General features: G+C 42.3%; 1 protein-coding gene across 7 annotated transcripts in view; it reads left to right on the top strand.

Moving 5' to 3' along the window:
• The window catches only part of THRAP3 (thyroid hormone receptor associated protein 3), a 57,297-nt gene that overhangs the window by 2,079 nt on the left and 34,524 nt on the right, over positions 1-20,694 (top strand). The window contains exons 2-3 of one of the 7 annotated variants that reach the window (XM_090056479.1): positions 2,225-2,302; positions 17,553-17,641. The exons of 1 other annotated variant lie outside the window; for it this stretch is intronic. The gene's annotated coding sequence lies outside the window, so the exon portion shown is untranslated. Of the gene's footprint in view, positions 1-2,221; positions 2,303-17,552; positions 17,642-20,042; positions 20,236-20,694 lie in introns of those variants that run through there. 5 more of the 7 variants (XM_090056480.1, XM_090056482.1, XM_090056483.1 and 2 more) reach the window with 5 other exon arrangements.

Genomic DNA, 20,694 nt, shown 5'->3' with positions numbered 1-20,694 from the left:
CAGTGAATGCTTTACTGTACACAGGCCATTTTGGCAGAGCGCTGAGATGAGGTGCCCAACTGTTGTTGGGCTTCCTCCTGCCTTCTAAAGAAGGAAGTTCTGTTCTGGCTCTTGTGGAATGAGGGAAGTATATTTTTTCTCTGCTGGTCCCAATTGATAGCAGGTGCTTTGATCCTAGATCTGTAGATTATTGCAAGTTTGTTAGAATGTTATTTTCTATTATACTTTTCTGCTGCCTTAAATGCTGAATCGTTAAATTATTTACGTTTTATTTATATTCTCATGTCAGGATAAAATTATTCTAGCTTCTGTCTGGTCCATGGGAATTTTTTTAACCTCTCCTTCTGTGTTACAGAGTTCACCGTGCAGTCTTCACTGCCAGAGCCCTAGCATATTAAATGCTAATTTCACTAGCAACCCTTTCTTGAAGAACAGGATTGATCCCTACTTCAGTGCCCGGTTATCTTCTGTCATGCTTTAAAGTGGCTCTTCAAAATCTGTCCCGCAGTGCCCATTTCTTATTTGTTTCGTTTCCTTTCATTGCTTTTCGCTTTCCACTAAAGACCTATTTTACAAGCTGCTTTTCATCTTCATACCTGCAGGATCACGGTATTTGACTTGGACATAGCATAACTCCAGTTGATGTATGTCAGTTTTTCCTAGCTTATTGGAAACATGCCTTATCATGGCTCCCAGTAAGCTGTACTGTTTGGCTTTGCTGCCTCAGAGCACTTTACGCAGATGAATTACATGGAGTTATTGTTCTGTCAGGGATTCTTCCAGGTCTGTTGTTTGTTTTATCATAAAGACCAGCTGCTTCTTGTAAATGTTCATCCAGCCTGATGTTTAATTTAGCTCTTAACTAACTTGCTGTGGCACAGAAGGGGATAATATCTTACTGTTACGAAGAACTATGAAACCCCTGTGTTGTCCCACAACTGTAGAAAAAGGAAAGACTTCTTTTTTCTTTGCTCTGACAGGCAATGCCGTGTTGCTGTGGAAGGTAAAGAGCAAAAATTTGTATTCTGATAGTGCTTGCTGGCCCAGGCTAGGTAGGCCTGGGGCCCTTTGCACAGGGCTCTGCATGCAGTAGAGATGACCCTGATAAGCTAACAGCCGAAAAGATAAGGAAGCAAACAGAAACCATTTGTCAAAGTTACCTTGCAGTTCATTAGTACTTTTCATTTACCCAGCATGCTTTGTCACCTCCCCTCCTCCAGTCCAGCCATCTCCTGATCTCCCTCTCCCTCCCTATTTAGGCCAAGTGCCATCCTTTCTTCCCCACCCCACATAAGAAAACATTTTAGTCTTCTTGCACTTGTAGAGGTTAACTTAAAATCTGACCAGCTGCTGGACCACTTGCTACTAAAGTGAGGAGGTTCGGGGGTAGAGCTGCAGGGCAGGCTGCATTTAGGTCTGGGACAGAAGTTTCTTAAACCAGTTTAACCTAAGTCAGTTAGGTCTCATGCTACGTTCATCCTGCTTGCATGCACTGAACTTCTGTTCTGTTACAGGTTTAAACCAGTTTCTGATCACTTAAACCGATTTATGCGTAACTTCTGTCCCTAGCCTTAGAGTATCTTTTTCTCTCTTGGGTGTCTCTGCTGGTAGTTTTTTTCTTTCTGTTTAATTATAGAGAAGGATGTGACTATAAAAAAAAAAAAATTGCTCCATATAAAGTGAGAGCAATTATAGTTTTCAGAGACTGCTGGTACATGCATGTGATTTTAATTTCTTTGAGAAGTGCAAGAAAGTAAGGCTTAGTGAATAGGCTCCTGGATTCCCTGCAACCAATGTAGAACAAAAAGTAAATAAATAAATAAGAATGTTTTCTTGTACCTCACATCTAAAATCTGTCCTCAGGAATTAAATCTGGTCTAAGTGGGCCAGGTTCCAATATGTGGACAAGAAATGTAGAATGCAGCTAGCCTCTGTCTCGATGCAGGGATTTGAGCTATAATCCCTTTTGGTCTTGCAGTTTTGCAGCTCTTGTTAGGAGTTGTATAGTGTGAAAGATGTGTCCACTACACTGACTTTCAGTTCAATATCTGAGCTGATGTACTAATCAAACTAAATGCTTGAAATCTGACATGTTTTGATACTTTGGGAAGAATAAAGGGAGGTGTGTGGGGACACGTGGGATGACTCTTACCCCAGTAAATAGGTGGATGCTCACCGATACCCTGATTTGGTCCCAATGTTATTTCTTTTCTTTAAAAAGCAGAGCGAGTTCAACTGTTTGAAGAGGCAGAGCCAGCATTTAGAAGCTGACGACCACAATTAAGGGGAGGCTGCAACAAAGGTACCTAAATAAATCCATGTGTTTAGTTTTCACAGGTGTAACTTATTTGCATAGAACATATTTCTGAAAAGTTGAGAGAGTGACTCAGAGAACCACAGGGGACAAATCCAAGAGAAAGATTTAGGTAAATGATGCATCTTTTTGCCAAAGACAGAAGTCTGGAGAATCTTCTTTGCATAAGCTCCATAAGGTGCTGAGCTCCCTTTGGCCAATTTAATCTTTGGATCATAGGAAAGTAGGGCTGGATGGGACTTCACAGGTTTAGCTAGTCCATACCCCTGCTCAAGGCATGATTATCCCCAACTAAGCCATCCCAGCCAAGTGTCCATCTAACTTGCTCTTAAAAACTTCAAAGGAAGATTTCACAGTTTCTCTAGCTGCCTGTTCCAATGCTTGACTCGTCCTCATTAGAGAGATTTCTCCTAATCTCCAACCTAAATTCCCTGTGCTGCACTTAGAGGCCATTGCTCCTAGTACTATCCCTTACAGCCACAGAGAAAAATCCATCTCCATCCTTTCTGTTGTTGCCCTTCAGGTATTGGAAGACGGTTATCAAATCCCCCCTCAGTCTTCCCTTTTCCAGACAAAATAACCCTACCTCTTTCAGCATTTCCTCATAAGTAGAAGCCTGGGAGGCAAAAATCATTTTTGTTTTGTGCTGGACTCTTTCCAAGCTGTCCACATCCTTCTTAAAGTGTGCCTCACCAGTGCTGAATATAGTGGGAGAATCATTTCCTTTGATTTCCAAGTGACACTTCTGTTAATATAACCCAATCTGATGTTGGCTTTTTTTGCTGTTGTCCAAGTTCATAGAAGTCAAATGCTGGTTTGGGAATAGATGTCTGAATGGCTTTGTTTTCTGCATCTTCTAAATAAAATCTGTCATAATCCAGATTTTTGTAGGCTAACTGTCTAAAGGGTCTTAAGTCTTCATCATGGATGGAATTCTGGCAGTAACTGTATATAATATGTCATGTAGGGCCCCTGCAGGATATGCTAGGAAATCTGGTGGTCACACCAGATGACAAAGCTAACGTCTTTAACAACTCCTTTGCCTTCATCTTTTTGACCAGGGGCCACGGCATTCCCTGCACTTGGATCCCCGACGGACCCAGGAGAGGCGCTGCCAGGCCCAGGGTCAGTGAGGACCTAGTCAGGGAACTTCTGGTGGGTCTAGACATGTTCAGATCAGCAGGTCCTGACCCCAGAGTGCTGAGGGAATTAGCAGAAGTCATTGCAGGACTCCTGGCACAGCTTTACGAACACTCATGGTGCTCTGGTGAGGTGCCAGCGGATTGGAAAAGGGCCAATGTGGTCCCCATTTTCAAAAAAGGGAGGAAGGAGGACCCAGGAAACTACAGGCCCGTTAGTCTTACTTCGGTCCTGCGGAAGCTTTTTGAGAGAATTATCCAGGCGCACATCTGCGAGGGACCAGCAGGGGAGATTATGCTTAGGAGCAACCAACATGGGTTCATCAGTGGCAGGTCCTGTCAGACCAACCTGGTGGCCTTCTATGACCAGGTCACAAAATCCTTGGACGCAGGTGTCATGGTGGACATAGCGTGAAAGGCCTTCCTAAAGTCCAGAAAGACTGTCTCTCACTCCATTCTCATTAAAAAAAAAATCAGGCAACTGTGGCATCAATTTCTACACAGTCAGATGGGTCACAAATTGGCTGGAGGGCCACACCCAGAGAGTGGTGGTGGATGGGTGTTGTTTGACCTGGAGGGATGTGGGCAGTGGGGTCACCCAGGGCTCAGTCCTCGGGCCCACACTGTTCGACATCTTCAAAAGTTACTCGGACGATGGGGTGAAAAGCACCTCGTTCAAATTTGTGGATGACACTAAGATGTGGGGAGAAGTGGGCACGCTGGAGGAGAGGGACAGGCTGCAACTAGATCTAGACAGGTTACAGAGATGGGCAGATGAGAACAGGATGGGATTCAACACTGACAAGTGCAAGGTACTGCCCCTAGGGATGAAGAACCAGCAGCATACCTACAGGCTGGGGAACTCCTCTCTAGTCAGCACAGAGGCAGAAAAGGATCGTGGTGTCATTATTGATTCCAAAATGAACGTGGGCTGCCAATGTGGGGACGTGGGCAGGAAGGCTAACAGCACCTTGTCATGCATCCAAAGATGCATCACAGACAGGTCCAAGGAGGTAATTCTCCCCCTCTATGCAACACTGGTCAGGCTGCAGTTGGAGTACTGTGTCCAGTTCTGGGCGCCGCACTTCAGGAGGGATGCGGACAGCATCGGGGGGCAGCAAGGCAAGCCCTATGAGGAAAGGTTAAGGGACCTGAACCTGTTCAGCCTCCACAAAAGAAGGCTGAGAGGGGATCTGGTGACCGTCTACAAACTGGCCAAGGGGGACCAGCAGGCTATGGGAGAGTCCCTGTTCCCCCAAGCACTACCGGGAGTAATGAGGAATAATGGCCATAAGTTGACTGGGAGTATATTCAAGCTGGGTATCAGGAGGCACTACTTCACAGTCAGGGCGGCTAGGATCTGGAACCCAACGTCCAAGGGAAGTGGTACTCGCTCCTACCCTGGGGGTCTTCAGAAGGAGGCTAGATAATCAGCCAGTTGGGGTCGTTTGACCCCAACATTCTTTTGCCAATGGCAGGGGGTCAGACTTGATCTGCTCGGGTTCCTTCTGACCCTACCTACTATGAAACTGAAAGACCCAAATGGGCCAGAGTTTTATTGTTCTAACCATTGCTCAGCATTGCTCACTATTTCTTTGGAAACATAACTTCCCAAGTGTTTACAAGTGCAGCGGTAGTGGTTTTGATGACATAGGGACTCAGCTTGTTTCCAAGCTGCGGCTGGTATCGGTGGTGACGGTGGAACTTAGAAACTTCACTGGAGGTCTTGCACCTTGTACTTCTGTGGCTGTGTGGGGAGTGCACAGTAATTGAGACTATATGTATAAGTCAGGGTGCATTATTTTGTCATGTAAAATAGAAGGGATTTTTTTTTTGAGCATTTTCTGCTTCTCTTGGAGGAGGGTATGAAAGTTGGGATAGAAGGATTCATGGACCCCCAACTGTTTCCCTAAGGGCACAGTTTGTTCAAGCAGTTGCTCAGCAGGACTTCAGTGTGTGGAAACTATTTAGTTTTGGACTGGTAGGTTTTGGCTGCTTATTTACTTCTTTGTTCCCTGTTAGTGTTTTTTTTTTTTTTAAGTACCATCTACCAAATTACTCATCTTTCTGTTGAATTGGAAGCTTTTTGTTCTGCTAATGCGAAGAGAGCAGAAAATCCAGGCTGCTGGTTATGTTTGAGGTGCAACTTATGTTAGAAGGTACCAGCCTTCTTACTTTGTATGAAATATAAATGAATTTTAGTAGGAAAGTAACTGATATCAGCTTTAAATGCAGTGCTTGCTTTACAGCTGGTGGAATCATTTAGAATGCCGATATTCCTGATTTGACATAGTTTGATCTGGAGCCATAATGCCATGCTGTAGAGCCTATTTCTGTCACTGGCTCTTGGCTTGTGGATGGCTTGGTTGATGTATGCATTGTGGAAGAATTTTGCTGAGTTCATAATACAATGAATTATATCTGGGGATATGCAGAAATACGCATATCAGGAAAGCAGATGTTGTCAACAGGCAGCTTACCCGCTCTCATTTTTTCTTTCCTTAATTATGCAAACAACAAAATGTCCTGCATATTTTCACTTTACTTTGGAGCGGTCATTGCTCTTCTAAGATTGTATGGGTGACCCTCCATGCAGTAGGACAAGAAGATGAGAAATGATGGCCATTGCATCCAAGTGATGTAATACTTTAGAGGGGAAAATGAAATTGCTAAACTGGAATTTACTCAGGACTTAGAAAGATTCTTACTATTGAGGAAAAATGTCAGTGGATCTTCATCAGTTGTGAGTGGTCAGAACATCCTACTAACTCATCCACAGTTGGACCACTAAAAATACGTTGCTAAATGGCACTTTGTAGAAAGAAGTCTTTGGATGAACAGGGTTGCAGTGCATAGTGATTTTTTTTTTTTTGCTGCTAGAAATTCTGACCTGAAAAATATAAAATGCATCCTATCCCTGTGGCATCAAAATAGAGGCCCCTAATATTTCTTAGTATAAAAATGCATGGTGCTTGAAAACGTGTTGTGATGTGTCATTGATTCAGGGTATAACTGTCAGTGTGAGACTGCAAATGCTTCATCTCAGAAGCTGGTTCAATTTCAGAATGCTTAGCAACATATAGTACACCAACTAACCTTGCAGTGGCGAGTTATCAGACTATAAATTATGTGACTTTTTTTTTTTTTACAGCTACACAGCCAGCTGTTTCTGGAGGCTGTGTATTCTGCATTTCATGTAAGGTTGCAAACATTTTCTTGCTGTGTCTGAAGTATAACATGATATAATATTGTAACTGTTAAAGATCGCTACTGCTTTCTGGGACAGCTTTTCCTTATTAGTACTTTCCATTTGTTATACATAATGCCTTTGCTCAGCAGTCTCACATCTATTGTATTAAAACAAAAAAAACAGTTGATGTCCTTCAATAAGAAATTGCACTGGGGGGAGAGGGGGCAGAGGCATTTACTCCCTAGGAGGCTTCTGCTAATCTGATAGTTCAGGAGTCACCAATGTTTTTGGTCCAAGCGCCAAAAACCCCCACAACCTGGACTTCGAAGATGTTGGTATACCATGGGTGGGCAGTGAGGGAGCTGCAAGGTGCCTGGACCTTGTTGTAGCAGTTCAGCCCCAGCCCCTTTCCCACCATACCCCCTGAGGTGCGTAGCTGCTGTCAGCAAGGAGCTGGGCCGCACTGCAGACGCTGGTACAGCCGCTTGCAGCCTCACGACTGCTTGCTGCAAACAGCCTGGGCTCTGGGCAGACCCCTTCAGCCTGCCATGGAGCTTGGGCTGCTCACAGCAGGTAGCAGGCAAGCTGCAAACAGCTGCTCCAGCCCGGCCCAGCTCTGTGCCCCCTTCCCCACCATGCACCCCAAGATGTGCAGCTGCTGCTGTGATGAAACCAGGCCAGGGCGCTGGACCCTGGTGCACCGGTTGCAGCTTTCTGGCTGCCTGCCACATCCAGCCTAGGCTCTGGGCAGCTGCTGCCTGCCACAGAGCCTGGGCTGCTCACAACAGGGCTTGCAGTCTCTCTGCTGCTTGCTGCAAATACCCTGGGCTCCATGGCCAACAGCAGCTTTCCAGAGCCCAGGCTGGCTATGGTGTGCCAAGCAAAATGGCCTTGCATGCCATGCTCTGGCACATGTGTTGGGGGTCACCAACCCCTGTGACAGTTTGATATTTCACATGCATTTTAAGTGACTGCTTGGAAAATCAGTAATACTTTGTGTTCAGAAAGCTTCTTATCAGCAAGTGTGATAGGACTAGGTGAATTTTCAATAGAATGAGAAATTGCACTAGAAAGGGTGCAGACATTTTGGTAGAGGTTTTGCTTGCAGGTTCATTATCCTGCATCAAACAGTTATTATACACATTGTGTAATATAAATTAAAATACTTAACCATGTGCAGCTAATCCAATGTACTGAGTTGGTTAAATGTTTTGATTCTGGTAAGTTGCATTAATGAGAGGTGCATCAGTTTGCTGAACAAATGTACAGCTAGTGATGCTCAATGCTTTTGTCCCATGGGCCAGATAAGTGATGCAGGGCCAACACCGTGGGCCAGATAGGGGCCTGGCAACCCCCTCTCGTGCCCCTGCATGCTGGGTTTGGCCCCTGGGCCCTGCTGGCCTTGCTTGCTGGAATCTGACAGCTCTGCTCCCTGCCTGATCTGTTGCTTGGCTTTTTTCCCTATCTGCCGCTGTGTTCCCTGCTCCCTCCCTTGTGTGCCACACACAGAGGCAGCCCATGCCACTTGTAGCATAAGTGCTGTAGGCTGACCGCTCCTGTATTAGATGGTATCCCTTTACTAATCCAGAGGAAAAATACATTTTTGCTATAGTTGAATCCTTACCGTTGTGTATAAAATACTCTCATTGTAGTGCCAAATAACAGCCTTGCATAAATGCGTTTGTCCTTTGTCTGAAATAGGCAGATCACTTTTGGATGTGTGAGTGCCATATCAATAGATATTTAATAGTCTTGCCTCAGTGAGGATAGGTGAGTTTATGATCATTTCTCTCTTTGGGGTCTGATCCTCTGAACACTGACAACTTCCATGGGGCAATACTGATGGTTTTGATTCCGGTTGATTGCCAAAGAAGGTGAATGTTTGACCTCTCATGAGCGGTATTGAACATTTTACCTGATGAGTCCTTGGAGGACAGATTGCAAATGTGCAGAACTAGCTTACAAGCTTTCTGTAACTAACTTTTCTAACCTAGTGCCCACTGACATGTTGACTACCTAATGCCATGTTGAAACTCAGCATTACAACCGTCTCAGAAGTTAGTTTGCTTACAACATGTTTGGGGTTTTGTGTAAGAATACACAAACATGCATTTGAAATCATAGAAATCGGACTAAATGGATCTCAGAGACACAAATCTAGTGGCTCACTGCTATGGCTGGATAACTGGCATTCTATCCTCCACTTCCCTTTCCCTAGAGCATGTTTGGCATTAGGTGAAGAAGGATACTGTGGCCTGGCAGTGTTTTCTATGAAGGTTCCCTTTCAAGGAGGTAGGGCAGGTGCAGTTATTTTAAACCACTGTTTTATAGACTTTACTATGATTTCTGTCACTAACCTCATCAATATCCAGCATCCCGCTCTGTATCTAATTTGTAAATGGGAATTTCAGTGTTCTGCCTCTTGGACTCTTAATATAAAAGTTTGAACTGGATGACTGGTGAGCTCTTTAGGATGCATCACCACCTGTGGTGGTGTCCATGTGAGTGATCCTTCCTGTCATGCAGAATCTGCTGACCTCAAGGGGATTCTGCCTTGGTGGTTTCCCATGTAAGATCAAACTGATAGGAAAAGTAAAACATAGCAAGTGAAGTGAAATCATACTAGAGGTATTGTTCTTATACCTTGACAAAAGTGCCAGGTGCTTTCAGGGATCTCAGAGGATTGCAGTTTTTAGTATGCTTCACTGAGAAGTTAGATCAATATCTGGTTTGCTGTAACTTGATCACTTCTTGTACCACTCTATATAGGTTGGACTGTCGCCTTATCGGAGTTGTGGAGTGACTCTTGCTGGTAAATAGCTGTTACACAGCTGTTACCAACAGCAGATCTAAATTATTTTGTAAGGAGGCTTCACTGTTTGTTTAGCTCAGCAGCTTTAATTGGTTTCATGTCAAGTTCCTGGACAGCTGTCTAAAATACTGAAAGAAGACATTATCATTTTCATGCTTTCATTTGATATGATGTAGGTATCTGCGTTTGTCAAAAGCTGCTCCAGTAAATTCTTTGAGTCAGTCATTCTTTCATATCACTGACAGATCTTGCTCTTTGCACTGCACTATGATGGAGGCAGTAATTTTAGTTCAGCTTTCATCTGTGACCACCAACACAAATATAGTTTTGATTTGGTAATAAAACAAAATAGCGTGGCAGTGTCAGGTACTGTCATAATGTCCATTATGAAGGAGGCATTTTTTTGAAGGCTAAATGGTTGCTCCTTGCTGATGTGCTTATAATCTGTAGGAATGGGCCAAGAGGAGAGAGCCTTTGGAGAGCAATGTGGTTTGAATTCAGATGCTGCCAAGCATGTATTCACTTTTCGTGTCCTGTATGGTGGGGAGGGGAGAGCAGGCATCATATTTCTTAGCAGGAGTTATGTTTGAGGTTTGGGCGAGGGGGGGTTTGTTCAGATTTAGGCTTGTTCTCCAGACATAAGGTTGTGACTGTGAGTTTATAGCTCACAATTGGTCATGCTGCAGGCCTGACAGGTGCAAGTGGCAAATGAGCCTTAAACTAAAGCTCTTTTTATTTGGGGAGTTAATGCAATGTGTGGAAAATATTTTGCTTGGACTCTCCATGTAGGAAGGGAAGGAGCGCCCTTTTAATTCCTTTAGCAACAGACAGAGTGAAGTTCAGCATGTTACAGTGTCATGTTGGAGCCATTTTCAATGAGTGTATAGTATCTGGGTGCAAGAGAATATATGAAAGACTGCACATATTTTGGTTGTGTGTGCACGTTAGATTATCCAGTAGCTTTGTCTGGCGGCAATATGTCTAGCTTGCGCTTTCTAGTATTGTTTTGTTTGCCATGTTAAGTGGACTGCCATCACAGTATTGTCCGTAATCCACAGGTGGACAGTTAACTTGGAAACAGCTGTGCTGTAAAATATACTGAAGGACTTTTCTGTTTTATACTGGTCTGGTTCTTGTTGGCAGACCAGCTCTCTGTGGCGCCTGTGCTAATACTGTGCACTCCTCCACAGCTTGCTTTTTTGAACCTCACAGCCCTGTACACGACGCTAAGCAGGTCTGTGACCTAGGAGGCAAGGGGGGTTGCTCTTTTTAGTGTAGGTGCCCAACCAGAGTAAATTGCTTGTCTAAGATGAGAGGCAGGGACGAAGCGCAGGAGTCTCTGATCACTTGGTTGCACTTCCTGTCAGCAACCTGCTGAATACAAGTTGGCAATGTTATGTTTAAGTTACCAAATAGGCAAACTTAGTTGCACACACCTTTTCAAATTACTTTGTTTCCAGCCCTCAGCAGGGCAAAGCCTGACTCCTTTTCAGTTTGGAAGTTGAACTTCAGCTGCTAGTGTTTGTTTTCAAAGTGCAAGGCAGGTCGTGGAGTTCCTCTGAGCCTTTGCAAAGCTTGCTTTGTTCGTCCAAAACAGTTGTAAGCAATTTTCCTTTATTCTGAAATAGTTTTTCTTTAATTCTTTGTCTAGGCAAAATTCTGTAGTGGTGGCTGTTGCTTAATTATTCAAAGTACATTTTGTGCTTAGAAACAGCAGTTATTTCTGTGGCTTTTCTGTACAGTGTATTGTTGCTTATAAAACTGAAGCTTGTAGCAAACAGATTTGTTAAAGAACAGTGAGTTTTTATTTTCACTGAAAATGATGGCAGCTTAACACAGCCTGTGCCTAATGGGCTAGATATGGCCTGCAGAGCCTTCTGATCCAACCCATGGACATGGGGCTTTGGCAGCAGACACTTTCCTTGTGCTGGCAAGTGGAAAAGCAGTGGTGGCAAGTGTGAGGAAAAGTGCCTGCTGCTGCCGCTTTTCCCTGAACTTGCATGGAGAAAGTGCCTGCCCAGTGAGCACAGGGGAAAGCGGTGGCAGCAGACACTTTCCCCATACCAGTGGCGGAAAAGCAGCAGCAGTAGCTGGTCCTAGCATCCATCTGTCCACTCGCCAGCCTGCCTCTGATCCTCATTGAGTCAGTCTGGCCTGCAGCCTTTATAGGTTGCCAACCTCTGACTTAATAGTCTCTGCCAGAATAAAACACAGACTTTTACTACCAAAGGTACTAATGTAATGGAGCTGTGATCTTTGTTTCTGTAACATCTGGTTTGCGGGGGTACTACTACCATATCAGTAATCTACAAGTATTCCATTATTTGCACACTTGATGATAAAACAAAACTATCCAGAGAGGAGGAAGCAAGAATTAAACTTTGTTCTCCCTGCCTAAAAACACTGTTCTGTAGAAGCTTTGAAAATCATTTTTTGGCCCCGTGGGCCCAGTTGTTCTATAATTGCTTGAACCATTTTCAGGTGAACCTGTAAGCAGTTGTTTTGTTCCATTCATTCTCAACTGTTATGCTTGGTGCATTACAGCCAGGTAGGGAAATGAATGAAGCATTTCTTTTGGTAGAGGCAAATCTGCTGTGGTTTTGCTTGCCAAGTTGGCAGAATGAAGTGATCTGTGATGTGCCAGTTGTTGAGTTTGGCATCCAGCAGGTTGAGAGTTTTGAGCTCTGACAGTGTGTGCAGAGTTTGCCTGAATATATACCAAGGTAGAGATTCTATTTTTCCCTAACAACTCTAAAACGATTCGGGTAATAATTGAACATTACTATGAAAAAGTACAAGGTCCCGCAGAGGGCTTATTTTCTATAAAGCACTTTAAGCTAAAATACAGGCCAGCAGTGTGTGAAAATGAAAGTCTAAGCATGCATACTGCTGAGTATATATGAACTCTGAAGGTCAGGCAGAAGAGGAAGGAAGAGTGGAAAGAGAATTACCAAGAGAGATGAGAAAGAGAGAGGCGGTCTTCCATAGTACTTGTAGCCCCTGCATTCTGGTGACTCCTTGTGTGCACTTCAGAGACCTGTATAGAAAGAAGGCTGTCGGAAAGAAATGGGACAACTAATGCTATCTAGAAACTACAAAATGTGTACAGGCAGTCCTCAGCCTTATAGCACAATTGGTTCCTGAAAACCATGTCTTAAGTTGAAACGTTGTAGCTCATAACTGGTTTTTCCCATAGGAAACAATGTTATAAATGTGGGATTGGTTCCTTTACCAAGGCCCGATACCTTAAATTCATTAAAAAAAACAAACAAACAAAAAAACCCAGAATTTTGTACTCGGTCAATTATAGATGAGTAATATAGCTACATTAATGTATTTATATTGTAAATAGCAATTGCATTGATTTGGAAGGACTTCTTTGAGGAGCCCCTGCGGGACATTTTAAAGGGCTCTTGTTTGGATTTTTTGACGGATTCTTGGCTGGTGCCTTCTGAAGTGTTTTGGCTGCAAGTTTTTCTGGAGTCTTGTAAACTGACGTCAGAAAGTTGAAACAGGGTGTCGGTGTTGCAAGTGTGAAATGTAACTCGAAATGTTGTAAGTTGAGGGCTGCCTGCACACTGAGAAATGGTCTGTGCAAAATGGAGGTAGAGGAGGCCAGAAGTGACGGGTGAGATGCGCAAGGACCTGTGGTGACGGTATATGTTTGTGTAATTGCTGCTGTCAAGTAGTTTGGAGCCCAAAATGTGCTAGAAACTTTACACGTTCAGAAGATGCTGCTGCGATCCCTCTGCATAGAATCCTGGATGTTTAGAAATGACTCCCACTGATCTCTCTTAATAATAAAACATACCAAGAGAACCAGCTTAGGCTAACAGTGAGATGTGCTTTGAACAGCTGTGTACTGTGGAATAGACTCCTGGGGAAAATAGTGGTTTTATGTCAGGAGAGTTAATTTGTCAGGCTGTCATCACGGAAGTGTCGATGTGTGATACAGCTGCAAGTTCCTACGGCAACAAGTGTCAGGGTTTCTTTGGTGATGACACTGGTTTTAAAACATAACACTAATAATAAAGGCAGCAAAATGTGGAATAGCAAACTGCCAGCTCTGTGGAAAGACCTAGGTAGCAAGTACAACTCAGGCTCAAATGAAGTTTCTCCAGACAGCCTAAAGAGTCAGGAAGGCTTTGCGGAAAATTAAATCACTTGCGTCACTCTCCAACTCTAGAATGTTGATAACACTCTGCTCATCCTCGTTTATACACTGTTTGCACTCATTTGGAGTTGCTTCTCACAAGTTGAGAAGTACTAACCTAAATATAGAACCTGTCTTGTTTTGGAAGACATCCTTTATCCTAGCATAGGCATTTCTGCTTTGCACAGTACTGGATTAGCTGAGTACTAGCATTTCAATAAATAGGTCAGTCTTAAGTTTTGGTAGGGTGTTTGGTTGCATTTCCCCTTGTTAGGTCAAGCTCTTTCAGCAAACTTAGCCTGCACAAAAACTGAACATAAAAAGGTGCGTTGTGTGCAGATTCAGTTATCTTCGGCATCCATGTGCTGCATCCAAGAACAGAACTGCAGGATGAACAAGTGAAGAAATCAGAACACAGGAACAAACTTTCAGTGACATTAGGAGTCCTAACTTCTTTTGATCACAGGCTGAGCTGCTTGTCCTTCTAATTGCGTAACTGTAAAGTTCATCACCATTTTATAACCAAATAACAGAAGTGATGCTAAGTCTGGTACCACTGGTCATTTGAGAGCCAGCGTAAGAATAGTTGCTGCACTGTGTTATTTTTACCTTTTAGTTCAAGTAGCGGTCTCATGGCATCTAGTTAGTTTGAACAGCTGGCAAAATGATATTGAGTCATTGTCTGTCAGCGTGCCAGAAACTTGGTAGTGTTTTCAGGCTGCAGGTTTTTGTGGGAGGAGGTTTTGTGGGATTGTTGTTGGGTTTTTTTTCCTCAGGTGATGCTCCTCTTATCTGCTTAAACTTAAAGAAATAAGCAAAACATGGGCTCAGCAATTAGTTAATAGCTGAATCGTTTGTGTTTTTGTTATGTATAGGTGTTGGCAACAGAGACCTGCTTCAGACCAGGCAACAAGTGAATTGTTAAGATCTACATTTATTCTAGTATTTCTAAGTTAGTTATGGCAGACCCAGCTCCAGTGTGCAGAGAAAAACATGGTCTGGAAAAGTGAGACACCCATTTTCTGGTGATTTAAAGCCCAAGACTGGGCATTTGGTAATTGCGTTTTGATCTGCTCTCCATTACTGACTTCAGGAAAATAACTTTCACTTCTGCCTCACCTTCCCCATAGGCAAAAATGGCATAAATTGCTCAGGGTACAACTGAAGTTTGAGTTATTGCTGTTTGTAAAGCATTTGGAATGTTGATGTGCTATAAATACAATATTAATTATTTCCTAGATATAGAACTCTTTTGCTTAAGTTTATTGCTACCTACTTTGGCCCATTAGCTTTTCAGCTACCATATTTACTTGACTATCAGACAAGGTTATTTCCTCCAGTTGGCACAGGGGCAAAAAAGCCCGTCATAGAAGGAAATTTCACTAAATATGTCATCTATCATTAAACTGCTGTCAAAAGCAGCATGTGTTCAGCAATGGAAATCAACTTTGAAGTTGAGTAAGTGCAGCCAACACTGAGCATGACTGTAAAATACATCCCGCCACCCCACATTGTGCAAACATGCTGATGGAAACCCGTCACAAGGATAGGTTACTGCAACCAATCTGAATAGTGCCCATTAAGCTCAGTCCCCCTCACTGCTGACTCTGGAGTCATGGTGAGCCACAGCACTGCTTACAGTTCACCCAGAATCCCTCTGGTACTGTAGCTCTCAGCTTGGGACATGTGATTAATGTGGCCACGCCCTCTATGGGGTGAAGTCGGATCCGGTTGCCCTGTATCTCACTGGCATGTAGATTTTTGGAGCATCCCAGGACTGTTACAAGAATACCCAGTTCCAGCTATGAATGTGGGCTAATTAGCACATGGATTCTTGGGGAGGCATTTGGAATACACACGCATATTGAGCAGTGCTGAGCTGTGGGCTCACTGTGGCTTGAAATGCTGCTGGCTCTAGTGGGGCCCAGCCCCATGAACTACATGGTGAATCATGACACTTTGGCTTTGGCCTAATTTCATGGATAGTTTGTACTATGTATAAGTAGGTGCCAAAGTGCTGCTCAGAGGTGTGCTAATGGAGCAGCTGTGCTAAAACATACGGCAGTTTCAAAAAAAAGGTAACATGCATCAATTCTGGGTAAACTAAGTGCATGGGTACTGTACATAAGTTGCTACAGCCATGTTTAATTTCGAGGTTATTGTTTTCAAATTTGCTCTTCACTTCCATGTTCTCAGGGAGAACAGGGTCTGATAGTAAGGAGAGGGGGGAAGGGGATGCCAGGGGAAAACTTGAGAGGAAGCAGAGAGCAAAGGGCTACCTGACCCCCCCCCCCCCCCGATTTATTTTCCCTGCTGCGGTAGTAGGAAGGGGACAAACTCAGGGCAGACCTCCAGTAATTTGATTCTATACTGGGAAAATTGTAACAAATTTATCTCATAATCAGGGTCATCTTCTGTTTGAGTAAATACAGTATTTAACCTATATCTATCTATAGTGATATATCTATATATCACTATAAATAGATATAGGTTAGATATTTCTGAAAAAAACACGGTTGATTAGCTTTGTTTGTAGACCTGGTCTGTGTAAACAAACAAACAACAAAACAACAATAAACCCAAACAAACAAACAGAACTCATCAAAATTTAGTATAGGTATTTTAATAAATATGTAAATATATACATGTGTATGTGTGTATATGTATCTTGGTAGATAAATAACATACACACACACTCATTCAGTTTTGATGAGATTTCTGTACAGGTCATGTCTCCAAACAAAGCTAAATCTACCTTGTTGAGTTACTTTTTCAAAGATACTAGCAAAAGCCTTGAATAAAGACAGTTTCTAGGGCTCAGTTCTGCCTCTACGTACTAGCATCTATTCATCTGAAGGCAAACTCCTGTCTTAATTGGATGGATGCATCCCTGTTAGGGATTTTTATGCACATAGATTTGTTCTAGTCAGCTTCTATAGTCTTTTGAGATTTTGGTGCCTAATCTAAAATTCAGTCCCCAAAGGAATTCTTGTACCTCTGAATGTTTGTCTCTGGTGTAGCTTTAATGTCTCTCATCTGTCTCTCTTAATCTCTCTTTATATTGAGACATAAATTAGAGCTACTCTAGGAGTTTGGACCGCTGCATGGATAGACTAGTGTTGCTATAGAAATGATGAGGTGTTAATATAGCTGGCATCCTATCCTGTTCATTGGTTTTTTTTTTAATCTTTCCAAAAGGGCTGTACCTTTCCCTTTCACAAACCGCTTAGACAAGTTTGAGATGTGTAAATCAAGCCCCCTCTATCCCCTGTGAATTAGTACTTTGTGCATAAAGCATTTTTCATTTTTATGGCACCCCATGCACACACATTTATGGTCTCCATTAAATTCTTCTATAATACTCTCTTCTGCCTGCTCTGGTTTAACCCAAATGCTAGGTTTGTCATAAAACAGTGACTTACTCATAGTGATACTGTATCTGCTGTTGTTTAGGCTATAGGGCAGCAGACTGGAGTGCCCTAAGGATGATTATTTGTGTAGGGACTCAAACTGTATAAAGTACAAGCATTTTTACAGCTACTTAAGTTGTTTGGTACCCTGGTGTGAATAGTCCACAAAGCCACTACCTTCCACTGTCAATTACTATGTAGTTGATTTATTTCACAGCTTGTACGGCTTCTGGGCATCATCTTAAGACAAACCACTTTACAGTGTTGTTAAAAATGAAATGGGAATCTTGATCTGGAAAGAAGAGTGTCTTCTGTTTTTGCTTGCTATTTCTTCTGGGGCAGTGTGCTAGAAGGAGCACCTGGCTTCTAGGAATAAAAGGAGGGAAAACGTGATTTGGGTTGAAGGTAAATTAACTCACCGCCCAAAATGAGCACTTTCTAGGTTTAAGCCTATAGTAACAATGCCTATGCTTTCTTGTATGAAGCGTTTGGAAAATATAAATGCAGATTCTTCACAATGGTTTCTTTTTGCAGAATTGTTTCTTGACTTTGGAATCAAAGAAGCTACGAAGGTGACAGCCTACTGTGGAGGGACACAAGGTATAAGTCAGTTTTCCAACAAGGTAGGTTAACAACGAAAGCAAGACCTCACATCTCTACGGTTGATGTAAGCATTTCTTTAGGGAGTTGATCCAGTGTGATGGTACTAGCACAGACTCTGTCAGTTGAATTCAGTTTGTTGGTTGCTGCTGGGCAAATAAAGCATGTTTAATGCTCTGGAGCATGAGTTTGTCTTAAAATCAAGTGTCAAAGGGAAATTCTGCCACTTGCCTAGTTTATTGTCTTGGCAGTGTTCTAGACTGAGTCTGTACTTTCTGTTCTTAGCTAGTGCTTTAGAAAGTATACACCACACTTCTGAAATATCCCAGAAAGAACAGATACCTAGTCCTTCTCCCCCTTTCAGTCCCCCAAACATTTGTTATGGTGTTTGAGTACTCCGTTCATTTATGGCCCTGATATTTTCTGGGTCAGAGGGAGCATTTCTCCTTCCTTGGGCCTTTTTTGGCTTTACTATCAACAACTTAGATCAGTGTAAAATCTAACACATTTTCCCCATTTTGAACATGGTGGTTATCATGTTTAATTCTTAATTTCTTCAAACTAAATTGAAGTGGTCGCTGTTTGAGAAACTTAATAAAAATCCCCCAAATTAAATGACTAACATAGCCTGGATAATTAAATTCTTAAGTGTTGGCAGCTATTGGGAATGTAAAACAGTGGTAAACTATTGACAGTGGAAAACTTACTGGGTTACTGGAAACTGTTTAAAAATGAGGTCAGACTTGACCACATGGGAAATAAAGCTAAAGAACATCTTCTGCTAATACCAAACGTATTTAATTAAAACTTACGAAACCACAGAAAGGCTTGATTAGTTTTGAAGTGTCTTTACTCCTACCGCAACAAAACAAAAAAAGCTTTTCTTTTAGATTGGGAGTTGCACAAAAATTAGTTGCTATTTGATGTGTAATTATATCAGCCTGCTCTAACATGAACAGTGGACTTTGTGCAAAAAAGACAGCATGCGTATGCCATTAAATTATACTGCTTCACAGGAAATGGAAACTAGACATTTTTGCCATGTTCTCAAAAACTGAGGAGAGAGCATGGTTGAGAAGAGTGGTGTCCAAACTTCCTGGGGTTTTAAGCAAGAGACAAAGATTCGTTTTGGGTGATATCTTTTATTGGACCCGCTGTATAGCTGGGATAAAGTTAGACAAGCTTTTGAATGTAAAGCATTTTTCCTCAGGTTTTAAAGGTTTCTGTAACAATGAATGTTCTTTTATCACTGTAGAAAAAAATCTTAAGGTCCTTGTGAGTTCTGTTGAGAGGTTCAACACTTGTAAAATATTACCCCCACCCCTTTATGGAGCCGTAACAGAAATGTCCTGCTTTCTCTGCCAAGTAAGGCTCAGTAGCTCAGCTGAAGCTCTAGCTGCCATTTTTGTAAATTTGAATTCTATGGTAAATTAAAAATGAAAGCCCTTTGAGCTGGGAAATAAAATTCTCTTGTTAATTTGTGACATGTGAAACAGCCTCCTGTGCTGAAGAAAACATTTCCAATTAATAGGAAATTAGAATTTCAGACGCACAAGTTATTGTTCACCACTCAAACAAGATTTTGCAGCATGTCCAGTTTGACTTGGAATGACTGTCAGTAATTGGTCAGTAAATCTTTCAGGTAACTGAACACACAAAAACCCCAAACAAATGTTTTTGCAGCCTAAAACAGTTTGCAAATTGAAGAATAATTTAACCAGTTGCCATGAAACTTGGATATAGGAGGTAAAATAAATCTCCCATGTTTTTTTTGCATATATAGAGAACTTGAACTTGAGAGACAGAAACACAGCTGCTTATTCTAATACACACTGGGAGGTTGGGCTCTGAGTTCTGTTTTGGGATCTGCCTTTTACTTTCTGTACTGCTATAGGAAAATTCCATGCCTTTTTTCTGTCTCTCTTTTTTTTTTAAATTGGCAACCAGCTGTTGTAAGGGGTTTTGAAATCTATAGATGTGGTTAGTATTATGCTTTGCGTTCCTGAATTAACTTTATTTTTAAGGAGGCAGCTACCTTAATTTGTTTTCAATTTCTAATAAAGTGCAGAAATGGCAACCTGCAGGAAACTGTGCATAGCTGTTATTAGAGTAACCTTTAGGTAAAGTACTTAACTTCTGGAAATCATGTGGCCAAATTCCATCAGAGCTGACTTGCTTTTTTCCTTCTGTGGTAGATTTAACTACATGCCACTCAGTTAACTGTTTGGACAAGACCCTTAGATACCAGGACCTGCTGGACATTAAAGATCTCAGGGCATTTACTTAAGAACAAAGCTCTGTCTCTTAGCTCTTGGCCAGAATTCATTCTTGTTCCCACTTACCTGGCTGTGTTGTGTTTGTCTGCTTGGCTCTAGTGCCTTCCACCGCTGAGGGAGAAGCATTGTGATTGTCTCGGAAAGACTTCAAGAGCCTTTGAGATGAAGTGGGGCTGTGTAAATAGTATTACAGCTCTACACAGTTTCATGACCGGCTCATATTTGCCTGCTCTCTAAGCATGTTTCTTGTGGAGATGAATCCTTGGTGTGTGCTTTTGGTAAACATATGAAGTGAAGTTGAGCTTGATGTGTGGAACTTAGCTGCCAGAATGGAGACAAAAGTAAGTTTTATGCTTTACTGCTTATTTGAGAAGCCAAACTGAGAATTAACGACACCCCTTGAGCACTGAAGTGAAATTTCCACAGCTCTGGAAAACCTTATTTTCTGTGTAAACTATTAGCAAGACAGAAGCAAAAGATGGTTTGTTCCATCAGGAGAACTTGCCAACTGAATCTACAGAGAGTTTCTGGATACAACTTGCTATTTTCCAAAAAGTTACTGCCTTTAGTATTATTCAGGGCCCTCGGGATGAAGCAGGCATTAGCTGGCTTTTAGGCATCTCCTACAGTGACAGGAACCTCAGAAAATAAAAAAGTAAAATAACCTTATGTAAACGTGATTTAATTTCAATGCATCTTCTCAGTGCACACACAAATGGTTCAGTATTGTAGCTGTGCACACTTCTGTTTGTATTATTATATTCAGAAGTGTCATCTTACTGTGGAAATCAATTAATCAG

The sequence above is a fragment of the Crocodylus siamensis genome, chromosome 7 (assembly GCF_052110815.1).
Source record: "Crocodylus siamensis isolate JL-2025a chromosome 7, ASM5211081v1, whole genome shotgun sequence".
NCBI lineage: Eukaryota > Metazoa > Chordata > Crocodylia > Crocodylidae > Crocodylus > Crocodylus siamensis.
This window is presented reverse-complemented; position numbering and strand designations above follow the sequence as displayed.